The sequence below is a fragment of the Amblyomma maculatum genome, chromosome 1, assembly GCF_055883805.1.
Source record: "Amblyomma maculatum isolate TAMU_Amacu chromosome 1, ASM5588380v1, whole genome shotgun sequence".
Classification (NCBI taxonomy): Eukaryota; Metazoa; Arthropoda; class Arachnida; order Ixodida; family Ixodidae; genus Amblyomma; species Amblyomma maculatum.
Window position 1 is genome coordinate 152418904 of NC_139344.1, and position 17952 is coordinate 152436855.

The window sequence follows — 17952 nt, forward strand, 5'->3', positions numbered from 1 at the left end:
AGATTTTGACCATCAGCCAAGAAAGCCAAGAAAGAAAGAAAAATTAGTTGTGGCTTAGCTCTGTTTAAGTCTGAGTGATTGCGAAAGCAATACCTCCTTGGCTGCGCTTGGCTCTGCTGGTGGTTTGGCATGGCTTCGCCTCTTGTGCAACTGAAGGATTTACTCTGGACACAACATGGTTTCTATTGCTTGTTTATTCCCATGAACCCGCTTTAGTGGTCCGTAAAGTAGTGACTCTTGGTCTGAGCACTGGCTCGCTCACTGAACTTGTAGAGCGCCGCCGAGCTCGCCTTTCTGCGGCATAGGCGCGTTGCTTGGCCAACCGCTCTTGCCTTTCTTCATCTGTCTCCTCGGCACGGCGCCGGCGTTTGCGCGCAGCACGTCGCTCCAGCGACGCCTTGTACAACTCCTCAGACATGACTAAGCGGAGCGCGCCTGCGGCAAGGTAGATCCTCTCCTAGCGAGCGCCCTCACGCGGCGGAACGAGGAGGCCGTCACATGGTAGCTGCCGCACCGAGCGAAGGAACGACTACGGCCGAAGAGACGAGTTGGGGCCCCTGTTATCCTCTTGTCGTGACGTCACGCTGTCATGTGGTAGCCGGAGCAAAGGAACGACCTCCACCGACGGCAGAAAAGTGCTAGCAGTATTGCTTTCGCAATAAATAAAAAAAAAAAACGAGCAAAACAACAACACAGGTCTCTTTGCCAGAGGATAGCGAAGAACCGAGAGCTCGTGATGTTAAATAGTGCACGTTTCGCACTTACTGGAATCCAAGCCCGAAAGGAGTCCTGCGCCTTCCTTTGCTGCGCCGAAACTCCTGTGCCGGGAGGACCTGATTTGCACGGTTCTCAGCCACTGCCGGCCATTGCCAGGGGCGACGCACGATGAGCCATCGACATGCGTTGTCTCTCATCCTTCACGCTATGTCTCGAGCTCTTTAGCTTTTGCTTAGGGTCTCACCGCGGTAAAACAGTGCTTAGGGCGCTGGACTGCTGTGCCCAGGGATGCGGGATCTGGTCCCGGCCGTGGCGGCTGTTTTTCGACGGAGGCGAAAAGCAAGACGCCCGTGTGCTGTGTGATGTCAGTGCGCAAAGGATACTGCAGAAGGTCGAAATTTCCGGAGCCCTCCACTACGTCGTCTATCTCAGCTAGAGTTGCTTCGGGACGTTAACCGCATCACCAGACCAAACCTCTGGTTTTCCGTGAGAACTGCGAGCGCCCTTAGCTCCGCCGCGGAGGCGTGTACAGTTCCTTCGGCATGATTGCAGATTTACTGGTGTGTGGGGGATCAGTGTAGTGTTGTACAATGCGGCTTTCTGTGTAAAACACAATCGTGCTGTTAATCACCTGCACTTTACTTCCTTTGGAGCCAGAGCAGAGTCGTGCAGTTAAGGCTGGCTGTGCCCTCAACTTGATCTGGCCCGAGTCCACGACACGTTGGTAACTACAGAACACTTACACATATTTACATAAGCATAATATCCATGCTTACTGCGCGTGTGATGGCACTACTATCACTAAAATACGCTTAAAAATTGGAAGCACCCCGGGCTTCCACAACAAACTTCGGGACTCTTAAGCCGCACTATTAAGGGGTTGACGCGACATAGTTGGCGGCTCCCTGTGCAGTTGCCCTTGCGGCTCCTCGTTGCGCGTATAGGCACTCTGCTACTCACTCCATCACGTATTTCTATGCGTGGCTCTCCATCACCTCACACGTGCACATAATCCACACGAAAGTGTGTGCGTGGAAATAGCTTGTTCCCCTCCCTATGGATGCTTCCCATTGCATCCAATTCCCTTGTCACCGTCTCATTTAAAGGAGCTGCCCGAGTTGGTACGCCCTGGAAACTCGGCCATGTCATGTGGCTTCGTGACGTCACACAACCCGACGGCTAATCAGTGTCCGGTCATGCCACCTGTCATCTGCCTCCTGCCAGAATGGTGACCGTTTTCCACTCGCAGCGCCAATGCTGGATTTTGTAGAGAGCAAGGCCTTGAAAGGAAGAAAAAAAAAAAAAAAAAAACAAGCTACCATACTTGCCACATCAACTATAGTCAGCGACTTAGATGCGAGAAAACCATGAAAAGCACTCGAACAGTGACATTAAATTTGTCGGGCACGTGACAGTCGTCGGGAACAATATAAGCCCAAGCGGCGCTTAATCCCTCAAGCAATCGCGCGTACTCTGGAGCTAACTTTTACTTTTATTTACTTCAGAATACTTAAGGCCAGATTGGCCAACGCAGGAGGCGCACGTAGATACAGTGTAAATACACTGCATGAGATGAAAATAGAGAAAAGTAACATATAACAAGAGCATAACAATTTTTTTCGAAGCATAGGTTGTATTCAGGCCTAATTGAAGAAAACGTTTTGAAAATAGAAGAGTTCAGTCATTATCCTCGGGGATACTAGCTCTGCGGTGGCACACAAAAAAAAATGAGGCACGCGTTGCGAGTGAAAAACCAAGAATGATGTCTACCTAGAAAGTAAACGCTACGTAACTGTTCGAAAGATGCGCTTAAAATGGTCTCTAATGAAGGGTAAAATTGAAAAAGTGCTAACAATTGTAAAGTTCAAACGCTTTGACCTTGCCATTTTCAATGAAATTCACTTCTCACTTTTGTTATCCTATTTGACACTTTTATATTTTTCTTACAGTGCCATCACTAGGGACATAACTTCCTGCACAACAATGGCTTTGCGAACGGCAGCGGACGAGCGGGTCACCATACCTTTTATGGTTGACGGGGAGAATGTGGCGCCAATTGAAAATGCCGCACCAAGGCGTGCATCTGCAACAAGAGCAGCCACGTCTATTGTATTACAGATTCAACAGCCAGATTTTAATAGAGTGTCATACCGCAACCACGCGGCTGCTATACCGCCCGGTGAAGATCAGGGAGCAGTCGGCGGCAGCGGCGGAGGGCGACTGCTCATCAGGATTTCAGGTAGAAACATGAAAGCCATAACTGGGAGCAGAATAAAGTCAATCCGAAAGGAAGAGGAAGTAGATGTAGTTCCGCTGATGTTTTCAAACAACCTCAAGGAACAGCGAATAGCTCAAAATAGAGCTCAGAAGCAGCTGAAATGGAACTTCAGTTCTCCCCGCGCGGAGTTCTACCAGCAGCTGAAAAAGCAGATGATTGCTGCCAGCTGGGCCCCGTCACTTGTGGCCGAGTGCTTCAGTGCGGACTTCAGGATGAACATTAGAGCAATCGAAAGACTTATGGAGTTTCTCACCAGCCCCGGAGGTGTCGAAGCCACCAGTGCCAACGTAGACCTCGTCCTAAAATGGCTCACGCTACGTTTCTTCGACACCAGACCAAGAGTGCTGCTGCGGTCACTGGAGTACTCGCAAGCACTCTTCCGAGCATTATGTGACGATGGCTACAGGATGCACGACCTCGAGGCGTCTTCCTTCCTGCCATATCTCATCCTCAAAGCCGGCGATCCTAAGGGAACCGTGCGAAAGGGAGTGTACAGCACCCTCCGGTGCTTATGTAACATCTTCCCAGGATTCAAGGTATTCAGCTACCTCATGCAGGATTTGTCATTCAAGAATGCCCGCCAGCGTGTAGAGCGCTTGGAAGAACTGGGCTTCCTCTTCAAAGTTATGAGCCTCCCAGTCTCGGGACCCACGCCAGCGGTTCTGCTCAAGGAGGTGGCTAAGCAAATGTTCGATCGTGACTACACAGTCAAGAATGCAGCACTGAACTGCATGGTGCAGGCCTACTTCCACGAGGGGGAACGCGTATTTAGTTTCATCGGTAAACTCTCAGACAAGGACAAGTCTCTCCTGGACGAACGCATCGAGCAAGCGTCACGCACGCGTCAGCTGCCAGTATTGACTTCTCAAGAGTCACTGCCGGTCAAGAACCCAACACCGCCACGCATACAGTCTGCATTGTTTTCATCAGCGTCCACCGTGGAGCACACATCTGAGTCAGAGGGGATAGTGATCAGACGTCTCTGCATTGGGGCTTCCTCTGAAGCCCGTCCTATGGAGATGGTTCTAAGCTCGGGCTTAGAGAAGATGCTGGAGCAGGCTGCCTCGGCTCCAGCCCAGGGCACCAAACTCCATGAAGTGGATGCCGAATGCGTTTTGGCAGAACCGGCTAAACAGTTGGCGTGCAGGAGACTGGAAAAGAATGCCAGCCTGTCAAGCCATCACCTCCGCAGTCTTCTGCCTGATGCACATTCCCTATATATCCTTATCTCCCAGCTGACATCCGAGGAGACACCTATTGTGCTCGAAGGCCTGGCTGATGTGGATGACTTGCTGGCAAATGACAGTGACTTGGTGCTCCTGGGCTCTGCCGACCAGCTGGTTAACATGCTGACTCTGGAGTACCGGCTACTGTACGAGAAGCACATCACAGATGACCGGGATGCCAAGGCCGATGTGGTCGGCCTATACCGCCAAATGACCAATGTGCTGCTCAAAGTGTTTGACGGCCGTTTGTTGGGTCGAAGAGTGAGCAGCGGCACTCTGAAGGAACTACTGCACCAACTGCTGATGGCACTGCTAGACAAGCGCATTACCCAGCTCCACCAGGGTCCTCAGTTGCAGCAGTATATCAACTTTCTCGGAGTGCAAATCATGCGCAACGGTGAGCCAACATGTGTCCTGCGTGCATTGATAACCCACCTTCATGATTGCCTGGGCAGCGTGGGCACCCAGACATCCGAAGAATACCTTGACTTAGTCGTGAAGTGTCTGTGGAAGATGATGTCAGCGCTAGAGCGCTATGTGGATCAGCTGAGCTTGGAGACGGTACTCCTCGATCTGCATTTATTCCTGAAGGATTACCGGCGTCCCTTTTGGGAGGGGAGAGCCTCAAACATACCCCTGCGGACAGTGCACACAATACTCTATAAGCTGGCTGGCCTCAAAGGTCACATGCTGCTGACGTATGCTGAAAAGGTGCCGGATCAAGAAAAGTCGGCCCTTACGGATATAATTACCAGGATGCTAAAGATGCAAGCGCGGAAAAGTGCTGACATCTCTGCCAACAAGGGCACCTTTGATGACTCTCAATAACAACGACGAGCAGGGGCAGAAAGAGTTCGAGAACATTGTGCACAAGCTGAGGGCTAAGAATCCTTGGACGAGAGCACTCAGGTGGTCCACGAGCAGTGCGTGAAAAGCTCAACACTGAAGGCTGACCCCCGTTTCCGCAACGCTTCGCCTCACGGACGACTGAACGGCAGCTAGAAATGCTAGCATTCTCCATGCTCCAGTGTAGCCCACGTTCTTTCCCTGTGCACGAGAGCGCGGCCGCCTACTGTCACTGGAGCAGAGGGCTGGCTTCAGGGGCATGAGATGTTCAAGGCATCGTCCGCCCGCCGTTGTATGCTGGCTTTGGTATGGACCAGTGGCTCATGCGCCAAGAATGTTCCACTTAAATCAGAATTAAAAGACACCGAACTCGAGATATTTCTGCTTTCGTTATTTAAACGCAATTTTCTGAACAGGTAGAGCATTTCTTACCGCTTAATGACCAAATAATGTCTCATCTTAGCCGAGAGAGATGCGTCGTCTGCTCGAGTAAGGCACGCGCGTTCCGCTAGCTGTCTCGGAGTGCACACCGGGCTCTTCTAGGCGATTGTTGCATCCTGTGGCAAATAAGAGTAGCTTCATGACATCATGCCGATGATAGCATTACCTAGCGGGTGATGGCCCGCTCAGCTGACTGGTGTACAGTGATGTTGGAGTTCGACTCGCGCAGTTTGACTGCCACTGCAGAGCCGTGCAGACTCTTGACATGTCTGCCTTTGGTTCCTTTTTTATGCTCGAATATCTCTATAACTTCTCTTAAGGTATAGACGGCCATCCAACACTGGAAGGAAGGCACGCCTACAATGGTTTCTGGTAGTCTTCATATGTCCTTTGGTGCGAAGTAACACAAAGACAAACAGCTGCGGAGAAACATTGAAAGTTCAGGAGTGCAAACTGCTGGGCTAGTTGGTTCATATTGCATAGAAAGGGAACCAGCGAATACTGACGCAAGACAAGAACAAAGAAGGCACACACCACAACGCTGTGGTGTGTGCTTTCTTTGTTCTTGTCTTGCGTCTGTATTCGCTAGTTCCCTTTCCATGAAACATTGAAAGAAGCGATGTAGTGTGTTGGCTGATAGTTGATACGACCCAAAGCAAAAGCGGGGCGTGCCTAAACGTTGGATGGTCGCCACTTCAGGATGACTGTGAAAAAGCTACTGAAAGCTACAACGGTTGATACCCCGGTCAGTTACTTTCAAAAGGATAAAAAAAAAAGTAGATATAGAGAGGATTTTTGGCGCCTCGCCCCTAAAGGCAGCTGACGTCCCTCTGAAGTTCACGCAGATTACAGGGCAGTGCTTGTCTTCATTCCCGCAAATAACGCATACCGATCTGAACACGAAGTGCTTTAGATGATTTTAGTTAAACAACGAGTAGGGTGGTGAAGCTGACTAATGAAGCTGGCACCTGTCCTTGGAATAAAGGCCTAAATCTTGGGACTCCGCGGTTCGCATCACACAACTTTGCTAGCCACGTGCGAGGCGTGTGCTACGTGAACTGCGCCGCAAGGGAAGGGAGGAAGGTGGGAGCGAGAAAGAAAGAAAAAGATGTGCCATAGTGGAGGACTACGAACCACCGCGCTATAAAGGCTTTCGCATAATCGCACTTTAGTGTTTCACGGTGTCCTTGGAAAATTTATTCGTCTTTTACCTAGATGCCCAGTGCTTAATCTTTTAATGATTGTCGGAAAAAATTATACCTTACTTGAAAAAATTAACGATATCATCTAATATTTAGAAGGCAGAGATGTTGGCCGGAAATATAAATATTTGACCAGCTAGCTCTGCGCTGGGGAAGGCGAAGAGATGGAAGAGGGTCGTGACGGGTGAAGATGCGGTGACAAATGAAAGAAAATATATACGTTAGTTCGCATGACAGTCGCAATTCGAGCCCTCTGCTACTCAAGAAGCGAGAAAACGCCGAAATCTCCGGCCATGTACCTATCAATAAGTCCTCCAAAAGTATCCCACTGTGAGAATTCTAAGAAAGCGGTAAACGTTATATTTTTGCACAAATACATTAGCCACATCAGGCATAAGCCATTGTGTGAAATCCTTAACGCAAACTAGCCTACAGCTTGGGATCCGTGGTTAAAATTTGAACCATTTCTGGCGAATAAACATTTTGAGAGGTGTAAACCTAAGACAAATGGGTCAAAAAAGTTCAGCAGGAACAATTTGTCGGGCTTGAGTTATTTGTTGAAGCTCTGGTGCGTTTGTACAATCACATATTGTGGTAGAGAAATGAGTGAACGACTTCGTCCGCAAGGTAGGCTACGGTACTTGGTACAAGACGTAATGCAACCATACAAAAGCAACGAAATGCATGCAGGTGCAACAATAACCACGCAACCCAGAATTCCAATGACTGCACGGACATTCATGGCAGCGAATGAAAAAGAAAATATAAAATAAGCTGCAGAATTCGCCCACCTATGCTTTCATCTTAGAAGAAAATAGATGCAGCTGCCTCGAGGAAGTGTTCCTTCCTCATTTTATTCTTTACATCCTTCTAACGGCCTGATCTCCGGTACAAAATGGAAAGGTCCCAGCATCAGCCCTGAGGCCACACTGTGAACCCAGCGTCCCAGAAAGCCTTCCGACAAGAAAAATAGTCCCTGTGGGACTAGCGCAGATAATTTGCATGACATCAGCTGCGGCAATTGAAAATGTCATCAATGCTCACAAGCACATTTGCCCTATGTGGCGCTTTCGTAGGCTCTATGGGGGGTCACCACTAATACACGTGCCAGTGTTGATGCCCAGCAGAAGGCCATCGAAGACGAAGTCAGAGGTGATACGCTGGAGGGTTATAAAATGTCTTCCTAATATGCCTCTAAACACGATGAAAAAGCAGCAACTGACACCTATTCCCAGCCACTCGAGTCCCCATCCCAGACTGCGCGCGAGTATTTATACTGCTGAATCGCTTGCAGTTGGTCTGGACGTTGAAAAATTTTCCTGTATTATTACTCACGCAATCATAATCTCTGACTGCTTGGCAGTCTTATAGTGGTATTAGACAGTTATAGGACGTATTTTAAGGTCATCCGTAATGTTTTTCCTTTCTTGCATGCTCAAGAAATGCGTTTTCAGTATGCTCCGGGGCATTGCATCGTTATGTTCAATATAATGGCCGGTTTTTAATCAATTCGGCTCTGAAACGGGTCTGTTGCCAGCGTTGTATCTATATTATTTTGCTATCTACTTTTTTGAAAATTTTCAAATTCAGCACTCTTTGAACCATGAGCCGCTCTTTGCGACTGCGGAATTTGAACAATTAAATTTTAAACGGAATATCCAGTATTGCAACTTTAGAGAATGTGAGGTCTCAATGATTCTCTTGCGTTGCAGAATTCCTTGCCTCAGTCTATATGTAGTTGTCGTTTCAAACCGTCGAGATTTTGTGCCTCATTCGATGCGGAAACTGAAGAGCTTTACACCCTCTCCTGCTGACGGTATTACCACCAGAAAAGAAATATTCGAAAAATCGTCTTGGTGGATCGCGAATGCCATTTAAAATTGTTTTCTTGATCTCCTTTGTGCAAATATCAAAAGGCATAGCCTAAAACCTGGGTGTGAGTGACCATTAGCTATAATATTGCGATCAGAATATTGGTTTGTAAACGCTTCTATGTTTTGATTTTAATTAGAGGCTCGATTTTTATTTCTTTTATTTTCTTTTGTTTTATTGATTACTGCCACTACTATACCTACAATGTTTTTTCCAAAAATTTTAATAACACTAATTCTTAATTTGTAACATATAATTATACAGTCTAAGTAGAGATCATGTATTCAATTTCTGTACCTGCACTGGTCCATGAACAATCCTCCTAAGTGGTTAAAGTCGTGTGCACAGCGGCGAGGAAAATAAAAAGTAATCGAAGAAAAACAGACTTGCCGGTGAGCTAGACTTCCCCTCGCACGCGGACTTCGCTGCCCGTGCACTTCACTGTAGTGCATAACGTGGTGCGTATCTAGATTAGCTAGTTATGAGTTCGAGTTGCGGAACGCTTGAAGCTGGATCAGACGCAATGAATGGCGGTGAAGAGAGTGAGGAGTGTCGAAGTGATGCCGGAGCCCCCGTGGATGCATGTCAGCAGTTGGAGCTGTTGACATCCTTTCAAAGCTTCCCAAGGACTTCTACAAACTTTGTTTGGCCAAAACGTGGCAGGAACGAAAAGAGGCTCTTTAGAAACTACTTGACCTTGTGAGCAATCACATGCTCGAAGCCGGCGGTTACGCCCATCTCGTCATCGTGCTGAAGAGGATGGTGGCCAGGGACTGTAATTTGTTTCTCGTGGCGCTGGCTGTCAAGTGCCTGGCTGGGCCGGCCGCCAGCTTGAGGTAAAAGTTTCGCCCTTACGCCGGTTTGTGCATATGCATAGTGAACTTTAAGGAGAATAAGCCGAACGTTGTAACCGCGCTGAGAGAAGTCATGGACAATGAATTTCAGGCTACTAACTTCGAAGTCATCTTGGGAGATGTCACGGCAGCTCTAGGGCAGCAAAATCTCCATATCAAGAGCGGGAAATTTCTTTCTGGTACGTGTTTTTTCCAAGTCGACTCCTACTGCGCTGAACGAGAAGCTTATTAAGGCACTGCTGACATCGCTCCTGAAGGCGATGAATGACCCTGCACCAGAATTGAGAGAAGGTTCGAGCATGGCCTCGGGGACTGCGATGAAAGTAGTTGGCGAGCGGGTTATCGTGCCTTTCCTGGTAGACCTGGAAATGTAAAAACCCAAAAGGTCAAAGCGTGCCGTGAAAAGGCAGATGTGATTGCTGCCCCACTTGAGAATTCCAACAGAAGCTTGCAGCAGCAACTAGAGAAGCCTCTCCCAATGCTGTACAGACGAAACAACCCGTGTCCAATCGAGCGCCACCACGCAACCATTCGGATGCTATGCAGCCCGGGGAAGATCAGGGAGCAGTCGGTGGCAGCGGCGGTGTGCGAAAAATGATGAGTATTTCAAGAAGAAAAATGCATGCGAAACCTAGAACAAGATGCAAATAATCTCGAAAGGAAGAGGACGTAGACGCAATTAACCTGCTGTCTTCCAATAACCTCAAGGAACAGTGAATAGCGCAACACAGAGCTCGAAATCTGCTGAAATGGAACTTCAGTTCTCCACGCGCGGAGTTCTACCGGCAGCTGAAGAAGCAGATGATTGCTGCCAGCTGGGCCCCGTCACTTGTGGCCGAGTGCTTCAGTGCGGACTTCAAGATGAACATTAGAGCCATCGAAAGACTTATGGAGTTTCTCAGCAGCCCCGGAGGTGTCGAAGCCACCAGTGCCAACGTTGACCTCGTCCTAAAGTAGCTCACGCTACGTTTCTTCGACACCAGACCTACTGTGCTGCTGCTGGCGCTGGAGTACTCGCAAGAACTCTTCCAACCGCTCTGTGACGAGGGCTACAGGATGCACGGCCTCTAGACGTCTTCCTTCCTGAAAGCCTTATCCTCAAAGCCGACGATTCCAAGGCAACCGTGCGAAAGGGAGTGTACAGCATCCTCCGGCGCATATGCAACATCTTCCCAGAATTCAAGGTATTCAGCTACATCATGCAGGGTTTGTCATTCAAGAATGCCCGCCAGCATGCAGACTGCTTGAAAGAACTGGGCTTCCTCGTCGAAGTTATGAGCCTCACAGTCTCGGAACCCACACCAGCGGTTCTGCTCAAGGAGGTGGCCAAATACATTTTCGATCGTGACAGCACAGTCAAGAATACAGCACTGAACTGCGTGTTGCGGGCCTACTTCCACGAGGGGGAAATCGTATTCAGTTACATCGGCGAGCTCTCAGACAACGACAAGCCTCTCCTGGAGGAACACATCAAGCGAGCGCCACGTACGCGCCAGCTAACAATGTTGCCCCCTCAAAGGTCGCTGCCGGCCAAGAACCCAGCATCGCCCCGTATACAGTCCGCATTGTTTTCATCGGCGACTGCTGTGGAGCACACATCTGAATCAGAGGGAATAGTGTTCAGACCTCCCTGCATTGGGGTTTCCTCTGAAGCCCGTCCTATGGAGATGGTTCTAAACTCGGGCTTAAAGAAGATCCTGGAGCAGGGTGCCTCGGCTCCAGCCCAGGGCACCGAACTGCATGAAGTGGATGCCGAATGCGTTTTGGCAGAACCGGCTAAACAGTTGGCGTGCAGGAGACTGGAAAAGAATGCCAGCCTGTCAAGCCATCACCTCCGCAGTCTTCTGCCTGATGCACATTCCCTATATATCCTTATCTCCCAGCTGACATCCGAGGAGACACCTATTGTGCTCGAAGGCCTGGCTAATGTGGATGACATGCTGGCAAATGACAATGACTTGGTGCTCCTGGGCTCTGCCGACCAGCTGGTGAACATGCTGACTCTGGAGTACCGTCTACTGTACGAGAAGCACATCACAGATGACCGGGATGCCAAGGCCGATGTGGTCGGCCTGTACCGGCAAATGACCAATGTGCTGCTCAAAGTGTTTGACGGCCATTTGTTGGGTCGAAGAGGTAGCAGCGGCTCTCCTAAATGAACTGCTGCACACACTGCTGGGCAAGCGTTTAAAGAGCTCCGCCAGGGACCCCAGTTGCAGCGCTATATCAAGTTTCCCGGAGTGTAAATCATCCGCAACGGAAAATCAACATGTGTCCTCCGTGCATTGATAACGCACCTTCATGACTGCCTGGGCAGTGTGGGCACTCAGACGTCCAAACAGTTCATCATCGAATTAGTCGTAAAGCGCCTGTGGAAGATGGTGTCAGCGCTGGAGAGCTACATGGATGAGCGGAGCCTGGAGACTGTACGACTCGATCTGCATTTGTTCCTGAATGCGTACCGTGGTCCCTTTTGGGAGTGGAGAGACTCGGACACACCCTTGTGTACAGTGTGCACCATTATCTACAAGCTGCTTCTAACGTACGCTGAAATGATGCCGGGTCAAGAAGAGTCGTGCCTTGCAAATATGATAACCAGGATGCTAAAGATGCATGCGCGGAAAAGGGCTGACATCTCTACCAACAAGGGCACCTCTGGTGACTCTCAATAAGAGCACCGACGAGCAGGAGCAGAATTTATTTGAGAAAAAGAGTTTCGGAACATTGTGCACAAGCTGAGGACTAAAGAAATCTTTGACGAGAACACTCAGGTGCTCTACGAGCATTGTGAGAAAAGCTCAAACCTGAAGGTCGACCAACTTTTCCGCAAAGCTTCGCCCCACGAACCGACTGAACGACGAGCTGGAAAAGCTAGCATTCTCCACGATCCAGTGTAGCCTACGTTGTTCCCCTGTGCACGAGAGCGGCCGCCTAGTGTGACTGGAACAGAGGGCTGCCTTCAGGGGCATCCGATGTTCAAAGCTTCACCCGCTCTGCCGTCTTTTGCTGGTGTTGATAGCTCACGCGCTGAGAACGTTCCACTTGAATCGCCATTATAATGCCCAAAACGAGTGATTTTCTGCTTTAGTTTTTTAAACGCCACTTTCTGAACAAGTGGAACATTTCTTATCGCTTACTTACCAAATCATGTCATTTCCGAGCCGAGAGAGACACGTCCTGTCCTCGAGCAAGGCACTCGTTGTGCTGGCTGTCTCGGAGTGCGCATCGGACGCACTTCTAGCGAATTACTGCCTCCTGTAACAAATAAAAGAGGAGCTTTGAATCACCATGCTGACGATAGCATTACCTGGTGGGAGATGGGCCGTTCAGCTGACAGGTGTACTATGATGGTGAGAGTTCGTCGCGGACTCTTGACATGTTGTCTGCCTTTGCTTCCTTTTTTGAGGTCGAAGATCTCCCTTAAGCAACAGCCGGTCATCCAACATTCGAAGAAAGGCACGTCTGCAATGGTTTCTGCTAGTCTTCATATGTACTTTGGTGCGCCATAACACAAAGCCGGAGCTTTGCGGAAACTTTGAATGAACCCACGGAGTGTTGGCTGATAGTTGATACGACCCAAAGCTAACCGCGGTTGGATGACAAACCTCACGCCGGGTTTGTCATCCAAGAATGCCCGCCAGCGTACAGGGTTCTTAAAAAAACTGAGCTTCCTCTTAGAGGTGATGAGCCTCCCAGTCGTTGAACCTACGCCAGCAGTTCTCCTCAAGGCGGTGGCTAGGCTCACTTCCGATCGTGACAACACATTGAAGAATGCAGCACTGAAACGTGTGGTGCAGGTCTACTTCCACGAGGGGGAACGCGCATTGAATTACATCGGTCAGTCTCTCCCGGAGAAACGTATCAAGCGAGCGTCACGCACGCGCCAGCTCATTGCCCCCTCAAGAGTCGCCGCCGGTCAAGAACACAACACCGCAACGCACAGAGTGCAGTGTTTTCATCAGCGACCATCATGGAGCACACAGCTCAGTCAGAGGGGACGGTGCGCAGACATCTCCGTAGTGGGGCTCCCTCTTGAGCCCGTACGCGCTCTCTGGAGATGACTCTAATCTCGGTAATAGAGAAGATTGCTGGAGCAGGCTGTATCAAACTGCATGAAGTGGACGCCGAATGCATTTTGGCAAAACCGGCTAAAACGTTTGCCTGCAGAAGACTGGAAAAGACTGCCAGCCTGCCGAGCCATCACTCACTTCCGCAGGCTTCCGTCTGATGTACATTCCCTACACATCCTTATTTCCCAGATGACATCAGAGGAGATCCCTGTCGTGCACGAAGGCTTGGCTTATGTGGATAACCAGTTGAAGAATGATGGAGGCTTGGTGTTCATGGGTTCTGCTGACTAGCTGGTGACCATGCTGGCTCTCATGACTCGATCTCCTTTTTCAGCGTCAGGCTAATATATCATTGTTAATTACAGTTAATTAGTTACCTCTGACAAGCAAATATATTTTGTTTGCAACGTCAAGACATATATCTTTGACAATGTTTAAACGACTAGAATCCGAAAATCTATACCACCGTACAGCTGTCGCACTGGCCCTTGCGCGTTCGGAGGGGGGGGGGGGGGCGCAGATGGAAATCTCGAAATGTCCTGGCATGTGCGTAGCGCGGCAGAATGCGCGGTTTCATTCGCGGCGCAGCGCCCTCCTCGCCCCACCGTGGCAGACATAGCAAAAGGCATGAGAAAATTGAAGAATGAGCGAGACGCCAGAGTCGCCGCTTGCGCCTGCTTCCCCGTGAAGTGCGATCCCTGTCCCGGCCGTCCTGCTTGAGCGTCTCCGGAAGTGCAGAGCACGCGCACTGTAATTTGTAAAATTTCGAGTGCATTCTGGCAGAGCGAGGAAGAGGAGCGCACCTTCCAGCGAGCTCCAGGGTTTCCGTTCTCTCATTGGTGCAGATATTCGGCTACTGCCCTAAGTGCCCTGGTTAGAACTCGATCACGGCGGTCTCGTTTAGATGGAGGTGAAACACAAATGCATCCGTGTGCTGTACGGTATCAGTGCACGTTAGAGATTCCCTTGAGGTCAAAATTGTCCACTAAGGCACCTCTTTTTATCGCTTCTTTTAAAACCTTTTTTCTCTCTTCTTTTACAGCGAGCTCCAGGTATCCAGGAAGCATGCGACAGATGCTGCGTCTTTATTTTCAGGATTTTCTTTTTGGTAAACGAATATGCGCCATATCAAGTCAAATCATATTCATTTGACAGTACATGGATGACAGAAGCGCATGCTAAAAAGCCATGTTTGAGGCTTGACAGAGGGACTGCGCCCCTGTACGAAACTTGGCCTTTTCGGCATAAGAGTATGTTGAATATACAGCAAAAACAGAAGAAAACATCACTTCCATGTACAGTACACAATAATAAGTACAATAGGAAAACAAGATAAATCAGTATGCACATATAGACATACATACGTACACATCAACACTGAAAGTTTTCGGAAAATACTGTAGAAAATTCACTTCAGAAAATGTTATGGTTGTGGTGTGTTCAAAAAGACTGCAAGGTTATAATTTACCATTTGGCGCCCAAAATTTGTTCGTGTTTGTGAAATGCAGAAATAATCATTGTTGCGCGCACTGTAGGTGTGAGGCTTGTATACTCCAGCCTGAGCAAAGTGTTGAAAAACGTGTGTGTCATTAGTGCCCGCCTTATAGCGTGTTAATAAAACAGGCTTATTGGTTGCGGCATTGGCGTTATACGCAGTGCATGAAGGATTGCAGCTATCGGTGCGTCGAGGGGTACATTAACAATTATTCTGTGGGCTCGTATTCGCAATTTATAGAGTTTACTGATTGGTTGGTTTGTGGGGTTTATCGTGCTAGAGCGGCTCAGACTATGAGAGACGCCGTAATGGAGGACTCCGGAAATTTAAGTTTTCTAATATTTGAAAACGTGGTTGTTCCCCACGCCAAATAAAAAGAAAGTAATGAGCGGTAAATAATTTCTTTCACACGTTGTGGTAAAAAGCAACGAAATCTCGATAATATAACGACAACCTTAGATAGTTTGTTTCTGGTGGTCTCTATCCGTGTATTGCAAAATAAATGTTCATTCAATTAAACTCGAAGCGTTTTATTTCGGAGACACGTCCAGTTCTTGTTGAGCCCAGATATAGCGCAAAGTCTGGGTGGCTAAAAGGCTCGTTTCCGGGTCTGAAAAGTACAGCTTATGTTTTGTTAATATTCATTACCAATGCATTAAGGGTTGGCCATTCATTAAGAGCATGGAAACACTGATTCGCTTATGCGGACAGATCAGATATGCGAGGAGTTTAAAAAAAAATACGCGTCGTTGGCATATACTGATTTCTCGGCGGGCAACTACAGTTGCAATGATTGGCTTAGAATTTGAGGAACGCACGTCGTCGGTTCGAATTCCTCTCGGAACTATCCTCCAACCTGATTGGCAGATATATGCTAAATGGTGAGCGAAATGACATGGCATTGCCTTGAATGCTGCACAAAGTACAGTTGCGGCACAATTTTGACACAAAACCACGTGGGCAATTTTTCGACACGTTTTAATGGCAATGGCTTTTCAGCTGAACGAGTTGAGTACGCTATCACGTAAGAAACGATTATATCAGTGAATACGTTTCAACTCAAGGATGACGAGGATGAAGTTTGTGTGGCTTTGTGGCACCTTCCTCACATCAAAGTTAAATTTACGTCCGCTAGTGTTAGGCGATTATATTATTTGCCGGTAGAGATGGAGAAGCGCTATACAAGCACTAAAAAAAAGGCCTGGGGCCGATTGTGGCACCGATCATCAGCTTCTTGTTGCCAAATTTAAGCTTCGATTGAGGAAAACGCAGAAAACTAGAAGGCCTTTCAGGTATGATCTGGATCATATTCCATCAGAATATGCTGCGGAAGTGAGGAATCGATTTCAAGAATTAGATCTAGAAGACAGAGAGCCTGAAGAGATGTGGACTGATGTTCGGGATATAATACAAGAAGTTGCTACTAACGTAGTTCCAAAGCAAAAGAAATGCAAGAAAGCAAACTGGTTATCTGAAGAGGCTTTGCAAATAGCTGAGCAAAGGAGGATGGCAAAAGTTATGGGGGAAAGAGAAAGATACAAGGTTCTCAATGCGGATTTTCAGAAAATAGCAAGGAGAGATAAGAATGCTTTCCTGAACATACAAGGCCAAGCAGTTGAGGACAACAGCCAATTAAGGAACACAAGAGCTCTGTATAAGACAATCAAAGATATCAAAGGAAGGTTCTGTGCTAAGCTGGGCGTGATAAAGGACAAACGAGGCAAGGACCTCACTGAAGCCTCAGATATAAAGAAGAGGTGGCAGGAATACACAGAAGAACTGTACAAGAAGGACCCGAATGTGCAAACCCAACATAAGACGGTTACTGATCTCGAGCCGGGCATCCTGAAGAGTGAAGTTGAATGGGCCTTAGCCAGCCTTGCTAAGAACAAAGCTAGCGGAATTGATGGCATTCCAGCTGAGTTGCTTCAAACCCTCAACCATGACGCTGTTAACATTCTGCATACATTATGTCAGAATATTTGGACAACCCTGCAGTGGCCACAGGATTGGAGGAGGTCAGTTTACATCCCCATTCTAAAGAAAGGCAGTGCCAAAGATTGTTCCAACTACCGCACGATCGCGCTTATTTCGCATGCTAGCAAGGTGATGTTGAAAATCCTCCAAGGTAGGCTGCAGCAGTATGTTGATCGGGAGCTTCCGAACGTGCAAGCTGGGTTTCGCAAGGGCAGAGGAACTAGAGACCAAATTGCCAACCTTCGCTGGATCATGGAAAAAGCAAGAGAGTTTCAGAAACCCATCTACTTCTGCTTTATTGATTATGCGAAAGCGTTTGACTGCGTAGATCACAGCAGATTGTTGCAAGCTCTCCGAGAGATGGGAGTTCCAATTCACCTCATCTGTCTCCTTAGGAACCTGTATGAAGGGCAAGAGGCCACAGTCAGAACTGGGGATGGTCTTACTGATTGGTTTCCGATCGAGAAAAGAGTGATGCAAGGCTGCATACTGTCGCCCTGCCTATTTAACCTATATGCAGAGTGCATCATGAGGAAGGCCTGTCTGGACGAGTCTTCAGCTGGAGTGAAGATTGCTGGAAAACGTATCAACAACCTTAGATATGCGGATGATACCATTTTAATGGCAGAAAGTGAAGTGGAACTCAATAGACTTCTAATGCGCGTACAAGAAGAGAGTGAGAAGTTTGGGCTTAAACTGAACATTAAAAAGACAAAGATCATGGCGTCTTGCCCTATCAAGTACTGGAGCATCAATGGACAAGAAGTGGAAGCTGTGGCAGATTTTCCGTTCTTGGGCTCCAAGATTACCCCGGAAGGAGACTGCAGCCATGAAATTAGGAGACGCCTGCTTCTGGGAAAGAGAGCAGTGGTTAGCCTTGACCGCCTAATAAAGAGCAGAGACATTAGTCTGTCAACCAAGATCCGTATAACTCGTGCTATGGTCTTTCCAGTTGTGATGTATGGATGCGAGAG

At 48.3% G+C, this 17952-nt stretch overlaps 1 pseudogene; it reads left to right on the forward strand.

Moving 5' to 3' along the window:
• Positions 1–2700: 2700 nt before the first annotated feature.
• LOC146204632 (cytoskeleton-associated protein 5-A-like) lies at positions 2701–13175 on the forward strand (annotated as a pseudogene).
• The last annotated feature ends 4777 nt before the right edge of the window (positions 13176–17952 follow it).